Here is a 6,181-nt window from a genome sequence, read left to right as displayed (position 1 = left end):
GTGGGTTCCCTCTCATGGCATGGGTCTCGAGTTGGGCCAATCATTGATTGGCCAGTCCCTCTATTCTGGTCCATCTTTAGCCCTGTACATTTTGTAGACAGGACAAATTTGGGTCGAAGGTTTTGTGGCTGGGTTGGTGTCCCTACCCCTCCATTGGAAGTCTGGTTATAAGAGGTGATCATTTCAGTAGATTTCTTACCTTTAAGTTATGTGTGTATTTATGTTTGTGTGGGAGTATGTGCTTGTGAGTATGTGCCTGTGGAGTTCAAAGGAGGGCATTGGATCCCTTGGCAGTGGAAAGACAGGCAGCTGTGGTGAGCTGCCTGATGATGGTATTAGAAAGAAAATTCAAGTTTTCTGCAAGAGGAGAATATGCTCTTAACTGCCAAGCCATCTCTCTAGCTTGTTCTTCCTAAAGCGACTATATGGTAGTCCTCACATGGCTGCACACTAGTTTATTTCATCAGTTCCCCGTTGGTGAACATGCGGATGGCTCCAGAGCTTTTGTTTGTACAAATAGTGCTCAGAAAATAACCTTGTCTATATTTTTTCAAATCTGCTCAGATGTAATTTACATTTCATTTCTAGAATGCAGTTGCTAAGGAAAAACTGTAAACACAAACTGTAAATGCATATTCTTTTCTGCTGGATAGATAGTGTCAAATCCCTCTATAACAGTTTGTACTTCCACCAGCAAGGAATGAGCATATCTTTCACCCACAAGCTCACTACAGAGTACCTTTCCAAACCTGAATTTTTTGCCTGTTTATAAAAAATGATATTTCAATATAGCTGTAATTTTCTTTTTCTTCAGAATGTGTAAGATTGAGCATTTTTCATACATTTTACATTTACTGCTTTTCTTTTCCTGTGAGCTCTGGGGTCATATCTTTTATCTATTTTCCCATTTGGCTTTTGTCTTCTCAGTTGTTGAAAACTGTTGCATCTAAGTATAATTTTAAAGCCTCTTTGGCTTTCGTTTTGGACTCTGCCTGTGGGCTTTTTAAAAATCAGCTTATTTTCCATCTAGCTTTTCACATGCAAGGATTGTTGATACTTCTGAGCCTAAGCAGCCTTCCTGGCCACACACCTGCTTTGAAGCACTGCTTATCTATGTCTAATTCCTCTCTTTATATTAGGCTATATTATGATTTTCTTGTTGCTGTAACAAACTACTGAACAGAAGCAACTTAATTGATGAAGGGTTTATTCTCTTTCCTGGTTTCAGATTGTTTTTAGTCCATTGTGGCAGTCAGAGAATGAGATGGAATGAACAGCTTCTCTGGCTGTTCACATCAGGAAGTTAGAATAATAAAAAGCCTGCCCCAGGGTCTCACTTCCTACAGCAAGAACCCATCTTCTAAATGCTTCACAGGACCTCAAAGTAGTGCCACAAGCTGGGAAGTAACCATTTCAAACATAAGCCTATAAAGGCTATTTCCTATTCCAATCATGACAGAGCACTTCTCAGAATCTGAGCTTAACTATATTTTAGGTCTCTTCATCATGACTTTTTCATTTTATGTCTTAGGTTGATTTCATTAAAGAGCAGAGTCCAAGGCAGAGGATGAGTAGACTATTGCTCCATTGAAAAGGTGCTCAGAGTCCTGAAGTGGAGAATGACAGGAAGCCAAAACAACTGTGTTACCAAGTTGGGCAGTTGTTAGTGTAGTTGGTGGTACTGTCTGTGAGGGTGTGTCCTGTAAAAGCTCCATCTACCCTGCCCCAGGAATCCCCAGTTAGAAGAAAAGTAGGCATTGAAGAAGTGTGGGGAAAAGAAGGAGGAATGGATTTATCCATCGGCTTCTGTCTTTTCGGTGGAAGATTTGCCCTATCAATATTTGCTGATTAACCAGTCATCAAATCCAAACTTAACCACTTATGGTTGGTTAACTCCTTGATAAGTCATTGTCCATGTGCACTACTGATTAATATTTTTTTTAAAAAAATAGTAAGTCTTGAAACAGGTGTAAGGTGGTTCAAGAACATCTAAGATAATCTTTTTTTAAAATATTTATTTTTATTTATTATATGTAAGTACACTGTAGCTGTCTTCAGACAAGGGAATCAGGTCTTGTTAGGTTGGCTGTGAGCCACCATGTGGTTGCTGGGATTTGAACTCAGGACCTCTGGAAGAGCAGTCAGTGCTCTTAACCACTGAGCCATCTCTCCAGCCCCTAAGATAATCTTTTAAAACCCTTTTCTGCTTTTAATCCGTTTTCACTCTTAAATTTTTTTACTCAACCCTAGGTAGTTTTTATAGCAATCTATACTAGGTATACAACTCAAACATTAGGTGATAGGAAATCAGAAAGAAACTCAATTTAAAACAATTCTTTGTGGTACAAAAGCAAATTTACATACTAATGACATGAATGTTCCTGTTTATTTTACATAAGCAATCTTGGCTGAATATTGATACTGCAGGGTATAGAGCATCTTTGATATCTTTCAGAGTTCATCAGCATTTTGATTTTATAATTGTCAATGCTGAGAATGAGGATGACACATCACGAAGTGGCAGAAGTATAATTATGACCACTTCAGAAAATGTTGGAAAATCTGTCCAGAGTCCAAGCTAAAAGTCCTTTAATGATTCTTTATGAAACTCATGTCAGTAACTAAAGTATTACAAGTCTTTGCTTTCTATAATTAAACCATTATGTTTCCACAAGTTTAGAAAGCTTGTCTGGGCAGTAGGGGCACATGCCTTTAATCCCAGCCCTTGAGAGGCAGAGGCAGGTGGATTTCCGAGTTCAAGGCCAGCTTGGTCTACAGAGTGAGTTCCATGACAGCCAGGGATACATAGAGAAACCCTGCCTTGAAAAACAAAAACAAAAACAAAAACAAAAAGAGAAAGCTTTTTTTATACACACAGTAAAAAATACCAGGATTCATAACAATTTTGAATCTGAGCCAAGGTATCTCAGGCAAAATTCTTTGATGTTGGTTGGCATGACAGCATGCACAGTACAAAGCACGTGTGTTGCATATTCAGAACCAAGACTCCAGTGAACCTGTGTAATGCACCATAGGTAAGAGGTTCCAAAACATTTTAGACTCATTATATGTCTAATTATACATTAAATTATTGAGAATACTACATTCATTTATACAACACCATATAGGCTCATGACTCACAATTTAAGAAGATAAGAAAAAGAAGTCCTGAAGAAGAGTAGCTAAGGAGACAGTGAGTGTACCATGAACACTAGGATAGAAGGAAGACATGTTAAGAGCCCCTCCCCCCCCCAGAATAGGTGATGAATCAGTTAGAAGATTCTAGGCTAATGATGAGAGTCTTAGTTAAGGTTTTATTGTTATGATGAGATATCATGACGATTGCAATTCTTTTTTTTTTTTCAGACTTACGATTGCAATTCTTAAGAAAGAAAACATTTGGGACTGGCTTACAGTTCAGAGGCTCAACCCATTGTCATCATGGCAGGAAGCATGGCTCCATGAAAGCAGATGTGGTGCTGAAGAAGAAGCTTAGAGTTTTGGTCGTGTTCAACAGGCAGCAAGAAGACACTGTGACACACTGGCAGGCTTGAGCTTCTTCTGAAACCTCAAAATCTATCCCCTAGTGACACACTTCCTCCAAACCTACTCTAACAAGACCACACCTCCAAATAGTGCCACTGCCTATGAGCCTATGGGGCCATTTTTATTCTAATTATCACAGTGAGGTTGTTTTTGAAAACAGCAAAGAGATACTCTTTCATCAGACACTAAGCCATGTATCTTATTACTACTTTTGACAATGCAGGAATTTTCTTAATATGAGCAGAAAATGAACATACATGTGATGTCTCCCTGTGGTTTGAGCATACTGGTGGGAAATGCCTCAATGCTTCCCCTTTCATAGAACAAGAATAGAGGTTCCCTACAGATTTACCTCAGTATGGAAATGTCTACCTTTGGATTTGGCCCTTTGCATAATACAGTGTTAAATTAAATTCCCTTTCTGTAATGCATGGTGTCATTAAAACTTTATAATGGATTATGTGAAAATTATCCAAGCAACCTTAAGGATTGTACAAGAGGTGCTTTTTGATGAAGTGAAGACCTTTCTGAAACATAAGAAGGCACCAAAGGAGAGCACATTGCCAGGGTTCCTCAGGGAGCAAGGTCTGTGGCCTTCAAAGACCCTGAAGAAAAAGAGTAATGTTGAGGTTGTGGATGATAAAATATTTAATTAACTTGAGTGAGGTCCTGGGCTTAATCCTCTCAGCTAACCAGGAAAAATTAAAGGAAAACATAAAGAGAATGATATTGACGGAGGAAGAGGGGAATAGAAAATGAAGGAAGAAAGACAAGTGTCCCTCATTTCCTTATCCTTTCCCAAGGTGATTCTAACATCATCTTCCTGGGGTGCCAGGTAGCCCAGCAGCACTATGGGGTGGGTAGGAGGACAAGCAATACAGAAATAATGGCTACAAATTTCACTGAGGCTAAAGACATTAAAACTGTGGGGCAGGGAGCAAGCCATGTCTAACAAAGATGCTGATGCATTTGCCATTTGATCCAGAAAGCCCATTTTTGAAAGTCAAATGAGAACTATATTTGAACAGATTTGATGTAACACATATTCAAGGGTGTTGATTGAGTATTGTTTGTACAAAGAGGTTTGGGAGCAATCCATATGTCAATATGTAATTAATTGAATAACTATTCCATAGCCATACAGGGATATCAATTTCCCAATGACATGGTTCTGCATATTCTGGAACAAAATCCATTAAATGTATTTCATTTCTGTAAGTGCAATAAGTAAACAGGCATCACATTTGAAGCTGTAGGAGTTTTGATCTTTTAAAACATGAGTGACTAGGAAACTGAACAAATGGGAGAGTCCTTGTTCCAACTTCTGCCTCAACCTAGAGACCTGAGCTTTCAAAGGAAACCAAAAGAATCCTAGTCTCAGGCTGTTGAAGGCTTAAAACATGAAGTTGATATGGAAGATGTTTCTGAGCAGTGAATAACAACACAATACAATATATCCAGGAAAGAGAGTCATGAGTTAAGATATAATACTCAGAAACTCATGACAATAAGACATGAAACATGTAAAAATAAAAGGTTCTTCCTTCTTTAGAATTTAGGTAATTTCAGTAAATATTACAGAACTGTAGCTACTTCAAGATTTGAGAATATAATATGTATATTCCCAAGAAGACCTTGAAATGTTTGCTAAACAGTAAATGCACACATTCTTTTGAAACAGTAATGAATAAATGTTTTGAAAAGAGTGCTATAAGAAGAATTAGAGGAACTGGGTTTTTAGAAAGAAAAAAAACTTCTCAAACGAATGAACCTCCATATACTCAAAAGTAAGTTCTTGTGCATTGTAACCAGCTCAAGGGGAGGTCCCAAGGCCTGACACTATAACTGAGGCTATGGAGTGCTCACAAAAAGGGACCTAGCATGACCACACTCTGGAAGACCCAACAAGCAGCTGAAAGAGACAGATACAGATATTTGCACTCAACCAATGGACAGAAGCAGCTGACCCCTGTTATTGAGTTAGGGAAGGCTGAAGAAGCTGAGGAGAAGGGTGATCCTGTAGGAGGACCAGCAGTCTCAATTAATCTGGACCCTGAGATCTCTCAAACACTGGACCACCAACCAGACAGCATACACCAGCTGATATAAGGTTGCCAACACACATACAGTAGAGGACTGCTGGGTCTATGTTCAATCAGAGATGATGCACCCAACCCTCAAGAGATTGGAGGCCCTAGGGAGAAATTAGAGGTCAGGTGGGGTTGGGAATGAGGACATCCATGTGGAGACAGGGGGTGGGGAGGAGGTATGGGACGTGGAACAGTCAGAGGGTAGATTGGGGGGAATAAAATATGGAGTGCAAAAAATTTCTGAAAAGTATCTCAACTTCTCATACTTTACACTGAGTATCAGTATTTCTTTATTTTCTGTTATTCACTGTTCACATTGTTCTTTCTGGCCTCAATATGATTTATGTGACCAGAGGTAGTCATAGAGGACGTGCTTCAGGGCTACGATCTTGAGGAGTAGGGAGAAGTCCCTGACTTCTCAGAATCCTAGGCAGATGAGGTTCCTGTCCATTGGTTAGAAGTGTCAGAGGAAATGCCTCGACACAGTTTGCTCCCATACCCATCTCAGTTCCATTTTCTGAGACAGGATGCTGTGAGTCCTAGTG

Source organism: Mastomys coucha, chromosome X, assembly GCF_008632895.1.
Source record: "Mastomys coucha isolate ucsf_1 chromosome X, UCSF_Mcou_1, whole genome shotgun sequence".
NCBI lineage: Eukaryota > Metazoa > Chordata > Mammalia > Rodentia > Muridae > Mastomys > Mastomys coucha.
This window is presented reverse-complemented; position numbering follows the sequence as displayed.